Raw genomic sequence first — 22,488 nt, forward strand, 5'->3', positions numbered from 1 at the left:
TTGTGTTGTATTTTTGAGGTGAAGGTACCATACTGTGCCTACTACATTATGCAGAAAAAACACACACACACTGTGAAATTTCACAAACAGTATGATTGATGATATGTGGTTTTTCTATTTTCTAGATAATGGAGAAGGCAAGATATCTTGATGATTTTGATTTGTGCTAAGTTCCTATGGGACCAAACTGCAGAGATCATCAGTCCCTGGGCTTACTCACTTCTTAATCTAACTTAAACTATCATATGTTAGGGACAACACACACACCCATGTCCAAGGGTGGACTCGAACTTCTGGTGGGGGGGATACGCGCGAACTGTGGCAAGGCACCTCAGACTGCGGCTTCCCCATGTGACAAGGTATCTTATAACCACAGAAAGATGGCTACAGTGCAACACAGCAGCAGAACACGCAAACATTGATGTAAACATTTGATCCTGGTGATGAGAAATTCTCCAAACGCATTGTGCAAAGCATGAAAAAATATGTAAGCGGTGCAGTGTTTCATTATCACATTTAAAGGATGAATGACAGTTGCAGGAGTTTGTAAATCATCAATTATCATGAATGAAACTGAATCAAATGTTTTTGCTTTCCACTTGTGGTTGGCACTCCTTGGAGAACCAGTGATACAAAATGTTAACTGAAGATGTTCATAATTATTTCTGACAACACTTTCCTCATCAACATCCTATTTTTGTGTACATATTTTGATTATGTGCATATGATTTAAAAAAATTGATCAGTTTGTCTCATTGATTTTGCTAAAAAAAATTTTGTTGCTGATTGACAACACACTGCAGATGATTAGTACCAATGTTAATAAACAACAAGGTAGTAAATGCCAAAATGTTACAAATGCCAGAAATTATCTTATTTAAAGAAATATTAACATGATTTAGTGGCATGGAGTGACCGCAGCGTGCCCACGAGTTAATAATCTGTTATGCTGCTAATTTCACGAATATATGTATAACAGTATAGCATGTTTATTTCTACCAACACCACCTGACCTCTAAAGTGAGCCAACTTAATGTGCCCATGTTATTTGTAGCAATGTGTGTAGTAATTGATCCCCAGTTATCAGCTGTTGTCATTCAATCTTTGCCTGAAAGAGAAAAAAATATTCTTTTTGAAAGTGATGTTAAAGGGCAGTCAGATCCTTTTACTTTTGGTACCACAGGATTTATATATGGAACACATTTCTACAGAAAAAACCCTTAAAGGAATAAAATTACACTAGGATGAATTATCACAAGTTTGACATATACAGTTCCTTTAAAGGGTTAGCAGGAACCTGGAATTTCTTATCTTGAATGAGAATGCTGTGAGACTGAATACAAAAAGCTCTGTACATGTGTGTGCTGATCACTTTGGTGCAGGCATATTACAGGTTTTGGAGCCAGTCAGAAGAATTGCTTCTGATCAGTCAAAACTGGTTTCAACCATCTATTGACTTCACTCACAAACCACGGGAACTGGGAGAATGGCTGCGTCAAACGTATGCACACAGTTGCAGCAGTTGCAACGGTATCACAAACAAACCTATTGTAAAAGACTAAATGGGCAGTTAAAATATGTTTGGGAAAAAAAACTGTGAAGTGAGGTTAGGAGACGAATTATCAGAAGATGCAAATTCAGTCAAATATGATAAAATTTTATAAGCTAGGCAGCAAGGTGATGCCAATTTGGTTGCATTAGTGAGTGATCTTATTAAAATAGTGGAATAACTCACCAGTGATAACAAACAAATAGAAGAAAAACTTGACACTGTGATTGCTGGAAACTGTAGGTTAGAAATGTTGTTGCCACAAAGTGAAGAAGCATCTCAGTCTTCGACAAACTTTGCAAGACAATGTGTAAAAGTTGTCGAAAATAATTTGCATGTATTATGACTGAAACTTAACAGGTAAACATTGGAAACCTGGAGCAAAATCTAGATACAAGTCTGCCTGACACAATAGAAACAGCAACTACCACTATCACCAATCAGAAAAGTAGTAAAAAACCTGCAAAACCATCAGCGGTAATTTTCAAATGAGAAATAACTCTTATGGAGATCCAAATAGTGTTGTAATGGCATCCAGCTCAAGTGTAAAGAACAAGAGCATCAATGAAACATAATCTATTGTTGTAAACAAACTGGATATCTACAGACATTAAGAAGTTACTGAACTTAAACTCTCCAGGAGGCAAAAATACAGATTGCCAGGAAGCAAACAAGAGAGGCAGAAGAAATTTGAATGTAGCAAAACGGGAAAACAAACTGGCCAAAACCACTGCAGACACAGCACAATTAAATAAACTGTCATAAAAGACTCTGCTACAAAATGGGAAAGCTGGTGAAGCCTACAATGCAAACGTTTGTAATTATGAATACTAAAAACAGATATAAAGTCAGAATAGGTACTAGCAACAAAAATGGAATACTGTATGGTGAAAAAAGAGCCTGGTTCCACCTTAGCAAAATAAGAGGTAGCACCACAAATGATATTGTAACTAACTTCTTACAGAAAACTTTCCCAAGTCACAACAGTTTCACAATTCAAAACTGGAAATGAAAGGGTTAAATAATAGCTTCAAAGATAAAATAATGGACAAAATATATGGCCCAAGAACGTTGTGATAAGACTTTTTTTTATTCTGGAGGATGCCCAATGCTCCAGTGAGATAAACTCCCAACACTGAGAATATAACAGCAGAATGAGATAGTTTGATAAGATGGCAGCTTGCAGAGAAGTTTCAGTAAATTTCTCCCTGACAATGTCTATACTGTGAATATAAAATGCATTGTATGTAGTGAAAGTCTTTTAAGTAGTATTAGACTATCTTCAGTGAGCTAAAAGTGGATTCATTCAAAGTGTATCTCACATTCTGCTGAAGCAAACACAAAACATTACTGTGGTGTAACTGACTGCTGTTTGTGAATGACATACTCACCAAAACATGGTACTGTACAGGAAGAAAACGTAGTTTCTACATTATAAGAGGACTCATTGTGCGTAAAACAATACATAAATAATCTGTAGACAGTGATTAAAGAACTCAAACAGAACAAACATTGGAAAATGAGCCATTTTTCGGCCTAAAAGTAGCTAGTGTGTGAAACAAAATGGCAAATGTTTCAAACTGAAATGAATGAATAAATATGATCTGCTAGATAAATAAAAAGATACAATCAAATAGGGAAATAAGAGAAATGATTTTACATGTCCAAGAAGTACCTTGAAGAAGCAAAAAAATACTAAACATTTGTCAAATATGTCACCAAGGGAGAGAAATCAGAAAGGTGATGTTTGCATATATTCAAAGAGCCACAGAAGAGGCTTAACAGGTATTATGGCCACTATGCAAACTAAATTAAAAGTAACTGGATTTACTCATCCTGGCATACCAATAATGAAGTGCTGAAATATGTGTGGAACAAAAGTAACAAAAGCTTCCAAATGTGTTGTTTTTTGGGGAGGAAACAACATATATAAGAATGAAAGTGTAAATGCAATAAGAGCTCTAAGAGAATCTTTAGGATAACTTAGGAATTTTGGTGTATGTGTCATAAGCATTCCACACACGCATGATCTGATAGATGCTTCACATGTAAACAAAGAAATCATCAACACAAACGGAAAATTCAGGTAGATGTGTAGCATAAGAATGCAGGCTTTCTCGGCGAATCTCGATGATAAAATCTTCTTGGGTTGACAGCTAAGTCAATGCATTGTTCTCTGGCAACATTTCAGCAAGTTTCTTTCTTTCCAACTTTATGCAAAGTGTCATGTTCACATCTCATCTGGATCTTTAGCCGCTGGACAATGGGCTTCTCTCCATTCTCCTCGGCACCAGTCAGGGAAATCAGGCTCGAGTGGAATTGGCGCAGTAGTGTGTGGTGGTGGTGTGAGGGGGGAGGGGGGGGGGGGGACTGCAGACGCTGTGTCCCAGCATCTTGTTTAGTTATAGCCTGTTTATCTCATCCACCACTACAGTCCTGCCTCCATTGGTGCACTCTCGTCATATTCTTCCTAATTTTGTGTCCCAAGTGGTTCTGAGTGGAAAGCTGCTGTTCCAGTTGATCAGGTTACCATTGACTCATATCTCCACTGCCTCTCTAATAACAGAGTCCCAGAAATCTTTCATTCTGCACAGCATCTTGGTTTGTTCAAATTGAAACTTGACTTCTTCACTGAGGCTGTACTTCACTACCCCAGAGTTTTTCTTTCATCCAAGGCGAACAGTTCTCACATGTGACAGATGCAGCATTGGTTCAATGAACCCTTGCCAGGCACTTAAGTGTGAATTGCAGAGTAACGATGTAGATGTAGATCGCATCACACAACAAATATCTACATATTTGAGAAGCATTCACCTTGGACAAAAGGAAAAGTCTGCAGTAGCAGAGCGCAGCTTCAGTGTAGAAGATGTTTTAATTCGAACTAACCAAAATGTTGTGCAGAGTGAATATGGGACTTTGCTATTAAAGAGGCAGTGGAGATATGTTTCACTGATAACCTGGCCAACCGGGGTAGCGGCTTCCAACACAGCACCACGTGGGACACAACATTAGCAAGAATACGACAAGAGGGCACTGGTGGAGGCAGGACGGTGGCAGCAGATGGAATAAACATTTTGCACCTAGACGAGATGCTGAGACCTGGCGCCCACAGCTCAGACCCACCACATGCCAGTGCACTGACTCCGTTCATGCCCAATTGGCTCAGTTGGCACTGAGGATGCAGAGAAGCCAGTGGAACAGTGAGTATAAAGATCCAGATGAGACATGAACCCGACACTTCGTCTGAAGATGGCAGGTAAGAAACTTGCTGAAATGTTGCCAGAGAATGATGCATTGACTAATCTGTCAACCCAAGAAGATTTTATCATCGTCGATATGTGGCATTTTCTCTAATGTTATATTCATTGAAGCAACAATCTCAGGGAGAAAATTTCCACAAAGCATGGCCTGCACAGGAATAATTATGGTAAAAAATTCTGTGCAAAGAAATATTAGAAAAAATTAAAGAGCCCACAAGAACAGGTACATAGACCTAGACCATTGTCCATGAGGGAAGAAATAGAAGATACAATATTGTATCCAGAAATGGACTCAAAACAGCCACAAAATGAAGGAACAGAAGAGTAAACATCACTGTGCCATTGCAAAGGAAGGAAAAGCTGTGTTATCAACAGCAGCAGCATCAGCAGCAGCAGAAGAAGAAGATGATGATGAAGATGAAGAAGAAAAAGCAGTGTCATCATCAACAGAAGAAAAAGTGTCATCACCAGCAGAAGAAGCTGTGCTATCACCTGCAGAAGAAGTAGATGTGACAGAGATCCTGCAGGCAAGATAACAGGAGAGGAGGAAGAAAAAAGAAACAAAAACATCTCAAGGAGCAGAATTTTTGTACCAGCAGGTAAAAAGAAAAGTGCCATAGAAAATCAAAACATTAATGCAAATATTTCTAATATAAGGATCCTGCAGGAGAATGTACAGTATGAATCCAGTAAATTAGAAGTGATAGGAGCACTAGTAGCTGCAGAGTCATCACATATATTTATTATGTCAGAACTTGGACTAAAGTAATGGGAAAGTAAATTAATGTTTACAACATATAGGAATATAAAAAGTTGATAATTTCTGCAGATCTAAACATAAGGGCAGAGGGATAGCAGTCTATGCACACAGTAAAACAGAGGGTATCATTCCACAGCCAGTGGACAACTGTACAGAAATACTATTGAAGCTGCAGCAATACAGACAACATATAATGGGCTCTACAGATAAATGGATTTCTAAATGAGTTACTAGTCCTGTTAGATATGACTAGCAGGGAATTCCCTTATATAATTATAGCAGGTGACCTAAATATTAACACACTAAATGACAACTGTCATACAAGGAGTTTTCAAGATCTGATTTAAACTAATGTACTTAATTTACCAACAGACACTCCCATGAGGTGCTGTAAAAATACAGAAACATTAATAGATCACTTACTCACTAATGTGCAGACAGTACAGGTCATATTTACACAAACATTGCAGACCACTATGGGGTATTAGTTGAAGTAGCAGACAACACAGGAAGGTCAGAAAAAAACTGTTTAAAGAGTTTAGACAAACTAAGCAAACAAACATTCATAGGCAACCAAAAGTTATTGGAAACTGTAGACTTAAGTGAAGTATATTTAACAGAAAACCTAGACAAAGAATAGGAATTATTCTGCAGTACACTAGGCCATTACCTAGATGCTGCATGTCCATTAGTACACAGGAAAATAAATGAGAAGTAAATAAAAATTGGGCCACAATAGAGGTAAAAAGGAAGAGGGAAGAGGTGAAAGGTATGTATGAAAATTGTCAGCTAAGGCCAACTCCAGAAATAAGGATGCCTACAGAGAAATGAATAAGTCATACAACAAACTGATAAAAGAAAATAAAACAAACATATTATTAAAAAATGATAGCAATCTCAACAAATATCACTAAGACCATATGGCCTCTCATAAATGAAGAGAGGAAAGGTGTAGGTGTAGAAAACACTGATAACATAACACTTGACATAAATGGAAGGGAACTCAGGGATGCACAAAATGTCAGCAACACTTTAAACAAATATGATATTGAAGTTGTGGACAAATTAATAAATCAAAATTATACATCCAAAATAAACACAATAAACAATCTATACGAGACAAAATGCTTGTTCTGACCCCAACAAATGAATCAGAAATTGTAAAAATAATACATAGTCTAAAAGCAACACTGAGGGACTAGATGGTATGTCTACTAAACTATTGAAATGCTGTTTGCAGTGGATAGTGAAGCCATTAGCTTGTCTGATAAACTTATCTATAGAAAAAGGAACATTTCCAAGGTACCTGAAAAAGATTAATGTGATACCTATATATAAAAGAGGCTGCAAAAAAGACTAGGCAATTACAGACCTATAACTATCACATTTGTACTCCCTAAAATAATAGAAACCATAATAAGAGGCAGAATATTAAATTTTATACAATCGTGCAATGTTCTCAACAACGAACGACATGGGTTCAGGAAGGGCAAATCTACCAAAACAGCAACAGCTAAAATCATAACACTTGTAACTAAAGCACTTGATGAACAGAAGAAAGTCTGTGGTATGTTCCTTGACCTATGTAAAGCACCTGACTGTGTAAGCCACAACATCCTGGGGAGAAAAGCTTAATTATTATGGTATAATGGGGAAAACAGTAGACATCGTTAAATCGCTTTTGGAAAATAGCAAGCAGTATGCACAAATAATCCAAAAAATCAAAAATAACATTACAAGCATCTTTTAAAATTTTGAAAATGTGAAATACAGGGTTCCTCGCAGATCCATCCTCGGTCCACTACTTTTCATTCTGTATGTCAATGATATGAACAAATCTGTCATTCTGCACGTCAAAGATATGACCAAAACAGTATCTGATAGTGTAGTCATGTATGCAGATGCAGATGACACTTCATTTGTTGTTACTAGTTCTACAACAGATGACTTGCAAGAGAAGGCTTCACTAAAGGCGAAAAGTGGAAACAATTATTTCATGGAGAACAGTCTCTTTAAAAATGAAACAAAACAACATACATACAGATTCATGCAAAAAAAAAAAAAAAAAAAACTTTGGACAACTTTACATTCAGGCTTGGAGATCTAGAACTAAAGGAGTCAGATAGCTATAAATTTCTAGGTGTAACAGTGGATAGATATACGACATGGGAAAATCACATAACAACATTTGCAACAAAATAGGTTCAAGCATATTCCTGATGAGAAAAATGTCAAAGTCAATAAATAGACACCCTACAAACAATGTACTATGGACTAATCCATCTGCTCTCTCATATGGCATCCTGGTTTGCGGAAATGCTGAAAATGTGCGCACGCAACTGGTATTAAGACTACAAAAGAGAGCCATATGATACATCACAAAAATATCATGTAGAATAATTGCAGTGCATTGTTAAACATAGAATATGATGAACATAATACAAGAAGAAAAAATGACTATCCTATCTGTAGGTCTGCCTCATAATCTCTCTAAACAAAAATTCATAATTATCAAAGTGTTCCTAGAAAAAACTAAATTTCTTTCATCAATGTATATATCTAATTATGCACCTGACTTTTGTGCCATATGTTACTATGTCTTTTTAACTAAAGTACCAGTATTTAATAGTTTTCATGAAATCGACCAAGTTGTTTTGCTAGCTTTTACTTTATCTGTATGTATGTGTGATATGTCTGCTTGTGTCTGTGTATGTGTGTGTGCGAGTTATACCTGTCCTTTTTTCCCCCTAAGGCAAGTCTTTCCGCTCCCGGGATTGGAATGACTCCTTACCCTCTCCCTTAAAACCCACATCCTTCCGTCTTTCCCTCTCCTTCCCCTCTTTCCTGATGAGGCAACAGTTTGTTGCGAAAGCTTGAATTTTGTGTGTTTGTTTGTGTTTGTTTGTGTGTCTGTCAACCTGCCAGCACTTTCATTTGGTAAGTCACATCATCTTTGTTTTTAGATATATTGTTCCCACGTGGAATGTTTCCCTCTATTATATTGATATGTATGTATATAATTTTATAATCTAATTAAGCAGATAATGTTTTAGTTATCAAGATGTGTTGATCAGAATGATAAGATTTTGTTCATGATGTAAAAATATAATATTTTATACTGTTTTGTATTCTGACAAGTCCAATATCGTGAATGTGATAATATGGGCGCTAAATAAATAAATAAGTAAATAGAAGGAAATAGGCTAAAATTAACAGATAGAGAACCCGTAAATGCCATAATTTTTCTGTACAACAGTTTATGGCAGTATATATAGATGATAGGAAGTATGTCTCTTCTTAAAAGAAAATTAAAAAGCCATCTGATCAATATTTGCCATCAGAGTGTTAAAGAATATCTGGATGTAAAAAATTAAATAGTATGTCAGTATAACTTGCAAAGGGAAACAGAAAAAATTTAAAACTATATACAGAAACACTTCTAATATGGGAGCTGTATGAAATAATATTTCACGACAAAACAGCAATGCTGCTATTTTTTACTTTTCCTCTGTTTTATTTATTTATTTGTTTATTTCACTTGTGTTCTGTAGACCCATTAGCAATAAATCGCTTGGGTGTAGATAGATTTAAGACATTTGTTTATAATAATAGGTTGTACAATGAATAATATATTACATAGAAAAAATGTTTAGAAGAATTGTTTTTTTGTAACAAGTTACAAATTACATTGAACTGACTTACAATAGATCAAAAGCAATTCACATATTCTCATACATAAATTCGTCCAGTGAGGAAATGGTTTTACTTAGAAGATACTAAGTTGATCTTTAAAAGTAGGTGGATCAGTAACTGACATTTTTATTGCCTGAGGGAGAACATTAAATATTTTTATGCAAGAATAGTGTACTCCTTTTTGCACCATACTTACACTCCTGGAAATGGAAAAAAGAACACATTGACACCGGTGTGTCAGACCCACCATACTTGCTCCGGACACTGCGAGAGGGCTGTACAAGCAATGATCACACGCACGGCACAGCGGACACACCAGGAACCGCGGTGTTGGCCGTCGAATGGCGCTAGCTGCGCAGCATTTGTGCACCGCCGCCGTCAGTGTCAGCCAGTTTGCCGTGGCGTACGGAGCTCCATCGCAGTCTTTAACACTGGTAGCATGCCGCGACAGCGTGGACGTGAACCGTATGTGCAGTTGACGGACTTTGAGCGAGGGCGTATAGTGGGCATGCGGGAGGCCGGGTGGACGTACCGCCGAATTGCTCAACACGTGGGGCGTGAGGTCTCCACAGTACATCGATGTTGTCGCCAGTGGTCGGCGGAAGGTGCACGTGCCCGTCGACCTGGGACCGGACCACAGCGACACACGGATGCACGCCAAGACCGTAGGATCCTACGCAGTGCCGTAGGGGACCGCACCGCCACTTCCCAGCAAATTAGGGACACTGTTGCTCCTGGGGTATCGGCGAGGACCATTCGCAACCGTCTCCATGAAGCTGGGCTATGGTCCCGCACACCGTTAGGCCGTCTTCCGCTCACGCCCCAACATCGTGCAGCCCGCCTCCAGTGGTGTCGCGACAGGCGTGAATGGAGGGACGAATGGAGACGTGTCGTCTTCAGCGATGAGAGTCGCTTCTGCCTTGGTGCCAATGATGGTCGTATGCGTGTTTGGTGCCGTGCAGGTGAGCGCCACAATCAGGACTGCATATGACCGAGGCACACAGGGCCAACACCCGGCATCATGGTGTGGGGAGCGATCTCCTACACTGGCCGTACACCACTGGTGATCGTCGAGGGTACACTGAATAGTGCACGGTACATCCAAACCGTCATCGAACCCATCGTTCTACCATTCCTAGACCGGCAAGGGAACTTGCTGTTCCAACAGGACAATGCACGTCCACATGTATCCCGTGCCACCCAACGTGCTCTAGAAGGTGTAAGTCATCTACCCTGGCTAGCAAGATCTCCGGATCTGTCCCCCATTGAGCATGTTTGGGACTGGATGAAGTGTCGTCTCACGCGGTCTGCACGTCCAGCACGAACGCTGGTCCAACTGAGGCGCCAGGTGGAAATGGCATGGCAAGCCATTCCACAGGACTACATCCAGCATCTCTACGATCGTCTCCATGGGAGAATAGCAGCCTGCATTGCTGCGAAAGGTGGATATACACTGTACTAGTGCCGACATTGTGCATGCTCTGTTGCCTGTGTCTATGTGCCTGTGGTTCTGTCAGTGTGATCATGTGATGTATCTGACCCCAGGAATGTGTCAATAAAGTTTCCCCTTCCTGGGACAATGAATTCACGGTGTTCTTATTTCAATTTCCAGGAGTGTAGATTCTTTTGTTCAAGATGTAGATCATTTTCTACCCTAGTGTCATAGTTATGATTCATGCTGTTCATTTCAAAAAGGGAATGGTTTTTACACAAGAAACACATGAGAGAGAAAATGTACTGAGATACTGTTGTGAGTATTCTCAGTTCTTGGAAGAGTTTCCTGCAGGAATGTCTGTAATTGACACCACACAGAATCCGTATGACTCTTTTCTGGGCTATGAGGATGTTGTTTGCCTTCAGCTGGTTTCCCCAGAATATAATTCCATAGGCCATCAGGGCATGAAAATAACCAAAATAGGCAGCTTTCAAAGTATTTAAGTCACTGAAGGATGCAATTGCACGAATAGCGTAAATTGCTGAGCTTCGTTTTTTATATAGGTAAGGAATGTGTAAGGACCAGTTTAGATTGCTATTAACAAGTAGACCCAGGAACATTGTTGACTCCACTCTTGCTAAATTCCCATCATTGTATTTAACATTAATCTCACCTTCAATATTTTGGCTTGTATGGAATTGAATCAATTGAGTTTTTTTCAAAATTTAGTGATAATCCATTAGAGGTAAACCAGTTAAAAGTCTCCTGAAAAATTGCATTTACAGTGATCTCAAGATTAGTATTTGTTGAATTGTCTACCAGAATCGTCGTGTCATTGGCAAACAAAGTAAATTTTATCTTAGCCCTTGTACACATTGGAAGGTCATTTATGAAAATAAAGAAAAGTAGAGGACCCAGAATAGAGCCCTGTCGGACTCCACAGTTAATTGTGCCCCAAGAAGAGAACACTGGTTCCCCATTAGTGTCATTTACCATGACCTTCTGTTTCCGCTCGTTTAAATAGGAGGCAAGCCACATTCTTGCTTCTCCAGTCGTGGTTCACGCAATCAAACGCCTTAGAAAGGTCACAAAAAATTCCAGTTGGAGACGTTTTATTATTGATCGATTCAAGAATTGCATTGGTGAAAGAACATATTGCATCTTCTGTTGAGATGTTTATCTGGAAACCAAATTGACTTTTATTGAGAATATTGTATTTACTAAGATGTTCAAGAATCCTGCTGTGTACAAGTTTCTCGTGAATCTTGGAGAAACAAGTTAAGAGTGAAATAGGATGATAATTGGCTACTTCGTTTCTGTCACCCTTCTTGTACAATGGTTTCACCACTGCATATTTAAGTCTATCAGGGACAATTCCTAGTCTCAGTGATTCATTAAAGACATGGCACAGGACTTCACAAATGAAAATGTGTGTGTGTTTCAACACTTTGATGGAAACACCATCAATACCAGTTGTGTTTTTGTTTTTCATGGTCATTATTATCTTCTTAATTTCCTCAACAGTGACAGGAGGCAGTGCTGAGTAAAGAACAAGGAATTACAGAAAAGTGAACTATATTATCATTAGTGCTTTTTATAATATACTTTTAATGACTTTTTTGTGAAAATTCTGTAACATGTATTGCATATTTTTTTAGCTATGTACCTGTAACTAGCAGACATATGTACCAGTCAGATTAATGAACCCCCCCTCCCCCCCCAATAATTAGTATATATCACTGTAGTTCTTTATGTATATGTAAGTTTTATGTAAACATGACATGTCCAGTATCATTGTCAGAAATTATCCATGAACAAATAAAAATAAAAGAAAAAGATATGTCACCACTAAAAAAAAATACAAGCTTAGTCATAGCTAGCACAGATATGCAGTGCCTTAACAGACAAAACTCGATACATTATCATTGTCGATGAGGAAGCGAGATCTGATGTATTATGTATATAGTAATACTGGCTAACCCAAAGAGAAATAGAATGCCACAGGAATATTGAATATCTGGACATGATGAATTCATAATGTAGAGAAACTTCTATATATGGTGTTGTGTCTGTATATGTAAATAATTAGAAAAGTACCAAGAAAATTGATGTAATTAACTTCTGTGTGAACTTGGATCTAGAATTGGCTTCTATGGGGCTTAAATGTTGTTTCTGTGTACTGTTCCCCTAATGGTAATTTTGAAATCTTCATCAGCAAACTGTAAAGCTGTCGTGTCATCTAGTGCACCTAGCAGCAAAAATTTCCTTATGCGGAGACTTCAGCACTCATATCAATGGAGGTAGTGACAAAGAGAGAGCTTTTATGAACTTAGTATGTTCCACTGAACCCCAAAAGATATCTGATCACCAAATCAAAATACATACAGAAAAATGTCAAAATAAAGAGCTGGTATAACTCCAGCTTAGTTCAAATAAAATGCATTGTAGAACTACTAAATGGTAAAGGCAAAGCCACTGAAGATATTGACGTTAAGAATGGACTATACTGCAGTTATTTGTAGGCCAAAAGGATGTACAGAAAAGAAGAAGATAAAGCAAAGAAGGAAAGCAATGCCAGATTTATTGAAGAAGCTCACAATCCTTGCAAGGCAGTGTGGGATCTGGTTAATGGACATAGCCAAAAGCCTACCTATCTTGCAGTCAAGATGAATTTTATAAACACAGTGGAAAACACTGTAGGTGCAATTCTTGATTTCAGAACAGAGCCTGCAGTTATTGTGAAATTTGAATTGCAGCATGGCAATGTGGAAGGGAGTGTATCTAAAAGACATAATAAAAACAGTAAAAGACTACAAACACAAGTAACCTTGATATTTATGGCATATCCCGTATCATATTAAAAACTATAATCTGTCAACTGCTCAATCTCTGTCAGTAGTAATAAATAAATGCTACCATGCTGGGAAATTTCAAGACTTCCAGAAAGTAGCATGCACAGTACCAATTTACAAAAAAGTTAATCCACCTCAAGTGTTAAGCTACATGCCTATATCAACAATACCAGTGCTATCCAGGGAGATGAAGTCCTTAATGAAAGAGCAGCTATTAATTTATTTTGAAGAAAATAACTTCTTTTATGATGCACAGTGCAGATTTTGGAAGGGCAATGGGGATCCTTAATAAGGCACCTGTTGTTCTTCATTTTTATTAATGACATAGGCTCCACTGGGCATACCTTGCAGTTTGCAGATGCCACAACTTTGTTTTAAAAAGGGGAGAATGTATTTCAGGCTACTAAACAAGCAGAAGTCCTATTCAGTGAGGCCAAGGCCTAGTTCATGATGAACTAGATGACAATTATTGAAGACAAAACACAGATGATGAAATGCAGCCTAAGTGATACTGGAGCACCAAGTGACGCAGCAGCTGATAAGCTCCTGGGCCTTTTCATTGATTCCAAGTTAATCTGCAACAGGACAGTAAACATGTACATTCAAACTCTCATGTGTTCTATATCTCTTGAGGAAATTAAAAAGTCTTGTGTCACAATAGGACCTACTATGCTTGTTCCACAACCACTTCATCTATGGGCTATTACTGTGGGGCCATTCTACAGGCTGCAAGAATATGCTTCTATTCCAAGAGAAAGCAATGAGGATCATTACCTCAGGCAAAAATTTTTCCAGAATAAGGAGTTCTGACTATTTTCAGCTGATATATTTTCAGGCAAATCATGAGACCTACAGAAAGAGAAATGAAGTTTGTCAACACAGCAATCACTATGAACGCAGTATAGACAGGCTAAGATGTTGATGAACTAAGATGCAGAACAGCTTCCCAATTGTGACCCTAAAATTATTTAATGCTCTACCTCATAGTTTAAATTGCAATATTTTATTAATTTTATTGTGCTAATATTATTGTAAACTTGATGCGGTATGTCCAGCCGTGGCTGGTGAATGATGTAGAACTGGCAATAAAGTAATAATAATTAACAATGGCAAAACATTAGACACTCATTTAAATGTCAAAAGCCATGTGAGATAGCTGCAAAGTCTGAGGCACCTTGCCACAATTTGTGTGGCTCCACCTGTCGGAGGTTCTAGTCCTCCCTCAGGCATGGGTGTGTGTGTGTGTTGTCTTTAGTGTAAATTAGTTTATGTTAGATTTAGTAGTGTGTAAGCCCAGGGACTGATGACCTCAGTGGTTTGGTCCACTAGGAACTTACCACAAATTAAATGAAATGTCAAAATGTTGAGAAATCCACTGATTCCTACTTGTTATAATACAGGAAGCCCAAATCTAGAAATGAACAGCTTATACTTTTAAACTAAACACACACACACACACACACACACACACACATGAACAGGCACACTTTTGTGATCAGAATATGAATTAGCAATGCGACCTCTAGTTTTGAATAAAATCCTCCTTATCCAGGAGACTTGTGCATGTTTGCTAATGTCAATTACCCACATTTTATGTAATTCTCAGCCTTTTTGTGTCCTAGATCAACTTAAATTCATTCATCTGACTACATATCCAACTCCCTTCTTTTTCTCTTTAACTGAAGTATTAATTATATCTTCCACTCCAATTTGTACCCAGATTAATTTTGACTTTTTCTGTCTCCATTAGTAATTCTCAGTATAAATCTCTCAATTGTTCAGTGAGCAGCCCTATGGTTTTTTAATTACTCTTGTATTAAAAGTTTCAGTTGTGCGAGTTGAAATTGGTAATATGCACTATTCATAAACTTTCCTTTTGTACAGATTGGAATATTTGTTTTCAAAACTTTGTCTAGGTCACCATAAGCACCCAAGTCTATTTTACTCTTCAGTCTATGTATTTACAGAATGCAGCAGGTCTTGCACCTGTGTGTTCCACAGGCATATGACCCCTGTGGCAAGGGTTGGGAGTGGGAATGCCATAGGAATGGACCACAATCTTGAATCCTTTGGGTGGGTCATGGAACACCAGTTTAGGAGGAGTGAGAAGGATTGTGACTGGTTTCTCCCTCATTTTGGGGATGATGATTGATAGTCAAAGCTCTGGCTTCCCCAGGTACCTTTCCAAGAATATAAAGCTCTTAACAGAAGGAAGAATAGCCATTTGCAGTCTCAAGACAGACTCTGATTTAATCAGCCTCTCTGCAAACGAAGGTTCAATTACTGTTGTCAGGTATCACAGTAACTACCTGTCAACTTGCAACAAAGCAGGCGCATCCTTCCCAGTTATTATGTTAGGAAAAGTAAATAAATTTCTATGTAGTGTGAAATAATTAATATTATGTGTAGAGTGCACAGACAATTATTAAGAACAGTGGAATTTTAATGATATAAAGTAAGGTAATGAAATCAGTAAGTAAGTATTATGTCTGTTATGTAATGAAAGTAAAGTTTTCATATAGAACTAGGATTGGTTACGCTTGGGTGTAGTTCTTTATATTCATTTTTGGTATATGGAATAAAGCCGGTACTTATTTCCTAGATAATGGAGTAATGAGGCAATAATGAAACAAGGAAATATGATATACTGATATACTGATGAAATAATGAAGTAATTAGGATTAGTAACAAGAAATGCATCAAGTACGGAACCAATGGCTAGAGAGCCTGACTTTCCAGTGAAGTAACTGTGGTGAATACACTCCCCTGTTTGACTAGTTATATAAAAAGTGAATGGTGGAAATAACAGGCATAAATAAGAATAAAATGTTAATTTGCACAGATGCATAAGAATTTTATGTAATGAAACATCATCATAAGTTAGTAAGAACTAGTTATTTTGTACACAATGTATGACTCTGGAAATAAAAAATAATAATAAGAGAGTAATATTTTGATGAATCACTAAAATTTTGTTGTTAATTGTGTAGTTAATTGCAATGAGGAACAGAGATTTGAGTATGTTGACTGAATATGATGCAAATGAAATAGTAATTATGATAAATACTGAGTAGATTTTTGCAAATTTGTCCAGAAATTTGACTCTGGATTTCAGTGAAGTTGTTTGAGTTAAAGTACAGAGTAATACGAAGCAGGTTCCATTCCCTTTACATTATTAAAGTAAACTATTGTGACAACTTGAGAAATGTATATGTGTATATATAATGTTATGAATATAATAGAGGGAAACATTCCACGTGGGAAAAATATATATAAAAAACAAAGATGCTTTAACTTATCAAACAAGAAAGCATTGGTATGTTGATAGACACATGAACACACACACAAATATTCAAGCTTTCACAACCCATGGTTGCTTCATCAGGAAAGAGAGAAGGAGAGGAAAAGAGGAAAGGATGTGGGTTTTAAAGGAGAGGGTAAGGAGACATTCCAATCCTGGGAGCGGAAAGACTTACCTTAGGGGGAAAAAAGGACAGGTATAAACTTGCACACACACTCATCAATCCGCACACATACAGACACAGGCAAAGACGTTGGGCAGAAGTACAGAGGCAAAGATGTTGCTGAATGACAGGTGAGGTACGAGGGGCGGCAACTTGAAATTAGCAGAGGTTGAGGCCTGGTGGGTAACGGGAAGAGAGAATGTATTGAAGGGCAAGTTCCCATCTCCGGAGTTCTGATAGGTTGGTGTCAGTGGGAAGTATCCAGATAACCCGGATGGTGTAACACTGTGGCAAGATGTGCTGGCCATGCACCAAGGCATGATTAGCCACAGGGTGATCCTCATTACCAACAAACACTGTCTGTCTGTGTCCGTTCATGCGAATGGACAGTTTGTTGCTGGTCGTTCCCACACAGAAGGCTTCACAGTGTAGGCATGTCAGTTGGTAAATCACGTGGGGGCTTCCACACGTGGCTCTGCCTTTGATCGTATACACCTTCCGGGTTACAGGACTGGAGTAGTTGGTGGGGGGAGGGTGCATGGGACAGGTTTTACACCAGGGGTGGTTACAAGGGTAGGAGCCAGAGGGTAGGGAAGATGGTTTGGGGATTTCATAGGGATGAACCAAGATGCTACGAAGGTTAGGTGGACGGCAGAAAGACACTCTTGGTGGAATGGGGAGGATTTCATGAAGGATGGATCTCATTTCAGGGCAGGATTTGAGGAAGTCATATCCCTGCTGGAGAGCCACATGCAGAGTCTGATCCAGTCCCGGAAAGTATCCTGTCACAAGTGGGGCACTTTTGGGGTTCTTCTGTGAGGGGTCCTGGGTTTGAGGGGATGAGGAAGTGGCTCTAGCTATTTGCTTCTGTACCAGGTCGGGAGGGTAGTTGCGAGATGCGAAAGCTGTTTTCAGGTTATTGGTGTAATGGTTCAGGGATTCCGGACTGGAGCAGATTCGTTTGCCACGAAGACCTAAGCTGTAGGGAAGGGGCCGTTTGATATGGAATGGGTGGAAGCTGTCATAATGGAGGTACTGTTGCTTATTAGTGGGTTTGATGTGGACAGATGTATGAAGCTGGCCATTGGACAGATGGAGATCAACGTCGTGGAAAGTGGCATGGGATTTGGAGTAGGACCAGGTGAATCTGATGGAATCAAAGGAGTTGAGGTTGGAGAGGAAATTCTGGAGTTCTTCTTCATTGTGAGTCCAGATCATGAAGATGTCATCAATAAATCTGTACTAAATTTTGGGTTGGCAGGCTTGGGTAACCGAGAAGGCTCCCCATTAGCGATTCTGAAATATATGCATTGATGGGAATTTTAACTCTAATGAAAGTTTACCAGGACACCAATATTTCTTTATCTGATTTATGGTCAAATTTATTGGGAAGAGCGATTTATAGAGGAGCTATGGGTAAGACAAGAGCATTTCAGCTATTGAAAATTATTCGCTTTGATGATAAAGTCACCAGGTCAGAAAGACGTGTACATGATAAATTTGCGCCACTGCATGAAGTAATGAATGGAATATTTCTATGGTACTTCAGAATTGGACCTGACAATACAATTGATGAAATGTCGTGTCTTTTCAGAGGTCGTTGTCCTTTCAAAGCTTTCCTCAAAGACAAACCTGGATAATATGGAGTATTAGCCAGAATGCTTTGTAGTGTAACTGAATGATACATAATAAAAATGAAAGTGTATGCTGGAAAATACAGTAGACCTGCCAGTGAACAAGGTCCTCTTGAGATTGTGAAGAGACTGGTGGAGCCAATAAACAATACAGGCTACAATGTCACAACTGACAGCTTCTACACTTCTGTGGAGTTGGTGGACATTCTCTATCAAGACTACAAACTTACATTGGTTGGGACACTCAAATCAAACAGAAAATATGTACCACAGGAACTAAAAATGACAGCAGGCAGAGAGCTGTATTCCACCAAATCTGCATTCACAGGCCCATCTTCTAAGAAGCCGCCAGTAACAATTGTCTCTTACATCACAAAGGAAAAACCAAAGAAAAATCTGTTGATGTTGCCTACACAACATCGTCATGCAGGAGTAGAAGTTGATACACCAAAAAAGAAAACACACATGAACCTCTACTATAATTCCACTAAGGGAGGAGTGGATGCAGTAGATCAAATGGTTAGGACATACTCTACAAAAAGGTGTTAGAGAAGATGGCCACTGTCAATGTTCTACAGCCTACTTGATATAGCTGCAGTTAACTCATACACACTGATCAAGATGAATGTCCCTAAATGGAATGAAGGGAAACCAAACGCCAGAAAACTGTATCTCCATGAATTAGGCCATGACCTTTTGAAACCATACGTAGAAGAGGGAGCCATGGATTTGAAAGGACTCCAGTTGCCTATTATTTGCGGGATGGGAGAGATCCTAGGAAAGAAACTAGAGGTAAACAAAATTGCTGCAAATGAAGAACCAACTAGGAAAGCAAGGTGCTACTTATGCTTGAAGAATGCAAGTAACCAGAGAGCAAGAGACAACATCACAAAATCTAAGTTAACATGTGGAAGCTGTGGGTGCTGTCTGTGTAAGACTAATTCAGAATCAACCATTTTGTGTGCAGGAGGTAAATGTCATCTGTAAGTGAAAATATTCACTCCAAGTGAAAAGAGTTTTCCAAGAGTTTTCAATGTACAATAACAAGTATTTTAGCGAGTGTTTTCATTTCTTTATTTGAAACTTTCTCTCAATGACAAAGTTGTATTATTCAGTTAATAGAACAAAGACTGCATAGAAACTTAAGACAGCCTTTGTATTCAATTACAAACCTTCTTATCTTGTTTACACAAACTTTCATTGACCAAGATTTTACCATTCTTGGTTGTTATATTCACCATATGAGTGTTAAAAATTAAGCTTTCAATTACGTTGCCACTATTTCCTGTTAATCTAATAACTCAATGGAAACAGAATTACATAAAATAAATACATATTACAACAAATTACAAGATTTACAACTTATTGTAACACAGGCAAAATTTGCCCTTGGTTGGTGCTCCGTGTAACCTAAAATACCTTGGTGGTTCTAGGGTTAAGTTTTACAATATTATTTATAGAGATAACATGCTGCAATATTATTTGACTGAAGCGCTCAGCACTTATATAGAAACTCCTTGACGTTAGGAATTAATAACACTGTTACGACTGATTATAGATTTGAGATTACAACCAGTCTATAGGGAATTTGGTGTCGCTGGAACTAATTTGAACTTATCATTAATATTATGGTGAAGTAAATATCTCGCACAAGTTGCGAGTTCAGTTCATCAATGTTCTGCTTGTAATGTCGATACTGATACATAAGAAATAACAATCTCATTGCTCTACTGCTAAGTAGATTCTTAGTTAAAAGATCTAGCCAGTGGGAAAAGGAGATGTCCGACTAGATAGACGAACAAGCTGAAGAGATTAAAAAATGGCTAGATGATATTGTAGAACGTAGATTGACTTCTATCAGTAATTCTAAATTAAATGTCTTTAATTTTGATGACTTAGAACAACTCAAATAGGAGTTTCGTATTATTAAGAACAGAGTAGTCAACAAAATTCCAATAGAAATGGAGAGTACCAATCATTTTGGTGCCATTCTGAATGAAAGTGTAAAGGAGCATAGCCAAAGCAGATGGTAAATAGCCAGTAAAAGCCAAAACTATAACGTTTGCCTTGAAAAAAATTATGTTATGAATCAAAAGCACCAGGAATCGATAGTGAGGAAAGTTCTTTGCCCGATACAGAATTGTTTACTCAACAAACTGCATTGTCTTTGATTAAAATTGAAAATAGCATCTTTAAAAGCAGACAATTCCCAATATTCTCATGTGGAAAGAATACTATTCATCCTAAGATCTTTATCAACAGTTTTAAGAGAAATTTCCCCAAGGTGTGGTCAGAAAGGATAAGATCCAGTTCATAGTCTCTAAAATGGTCGGAGAGGCTTCACTCTGGGCCAGCGAGATAAGTGAAACGTGTCAGACCTGACATGAGTTTGAAAAACTGTTTTTAGCTAAGTATTGATCCACTAGTGAAAAGGAACATTTGCGTAAAGAAGTATACAATCCTGAGGTTTACAATCCAAAAAGATGAACGTTACATTCAAATTTTGAGAAATATATGAATAAAACTTGGTATTGGATGGAGCCGATATCACATCACAAGGTTATTCGTATTTTGAACACAAGACTTCCAATTAATATCTGTGAGATGTTAGTTCATGCTCCAGATGATGACTTTGAATAATTTCTAGCTACAATAGACTCTATTGACATTATACAGGAGGATTTCCGTCAGTTAAATAACAGAGAACTGTACTATACGAATGGTAACAGTAATAATTACAATAATGGTAATCATTATGTCCATTATAATTAACCGGGCTGTTATGCCATGGTCGGTTGATGAATTCTGTGTCAATTCCCAACGTTTCATGTCTGACTGCGGGAGACATCTTCAAGGGGGTCCATAGCTCGATGGAAGGTCCAGCACACCCACTGGCTCACTACTGACTGCCACTAAATTCCATGTCCGCGGGCTCCCGCGCCGTGGCATGACGTCACGTGTTTTGAAAACGTCAGTGCAATTGGCCACTGTCCGTCGCTGTCGATCGCCGTTGCCATCACCCAGTAGTGGACGAGTGGTACACATCTTCTTTAACACTGGCATCCATATACCATTTAATTTCACGCCCTCCTCCTTTCGATTGAAATTATTAGTGTGTTTAGCGATTTTGATTGCCTCCCTGTAGAAGATGTCTCCCGCAGGCAGAGACGAAACGCTGGGAATTGACACAGTATTCATCAACCGACCATGGCATAACAGCCCAGATAATTATAATGGACATGATATTTCCGGCCGTGAAAGTCTGCATTTTAGTATCAATGGTAATCATTCTCAGAATAATACCAACAATCAGTGGAAAACTGATAACAGAGATATACAATGTAGACCTAACTTTAACAACCAAAATGTCCATGATCAAAATTATAATAACCAAAACAATAGAAATAAGTATAATCAAGGACTGGCTTCAACAGAGGTGAATGTTACATATTTTAATGAATCTAATATACAGAATCGAAAAAGAAAATTTAATGGTAGTAGACCATAGATAAATCAAGAACCAAATAATACTGGAAGTCAGAATCAGTCATTCCAATGGGTTCTGACTCATTCTCGTTGGGTTAACCAAATGAACTCAGGTAATATACCAAATTCTTCGTGTCAGAACGCTTCTGCTGCTATTCCCTTAGGAAATGGTGCAGCAGAGGTACAAAATCCTCTGTATAATTCCCAAAACCATAATGTGCATGTTGTAGAGATTGTTGAAGAAGCGCGTAGTGAATCTGTGAATCCAACAAACTAGGGCTAGCCAGTCCTAGACTTCCGGGTGTGGCTGGTACAAGCAATGGAGGTCATAACAATCATTGTGTAGGTTTGCTAA

At 38.3% G+C, this 22,488-nt stretch overlaps 1 protein-coding gene across 4 annotated transcripts in view; it reads right to left on the reverse strand.

Moving 5' to 3' along the window:
- The window catches only part of LOC126263063 (proton-coupled folate transporter-like), a 266,917-nt gene that overhangs the window by 205,002 nt on the left and 39,427 nt on the right, over window positions 1-22,488 (reverse strand). The gene's annotated exons all lie outside the window — the stretch shown is intronic.

Source organism: Schistocerca nitens, chromosome 6 (assembly GCF_023898315.1).
Source record: "Schistocerca nitens isolate TAMUIC-IGC-003100 chromosome 6, iqSchNite1.1, whole genome shotgun sequence".
NCBI lineage: Eukaryota > Metazoa > Arthropoda > Insecta > Orthoptera > Acrididae > Schistocerca > Schistocerca nitens.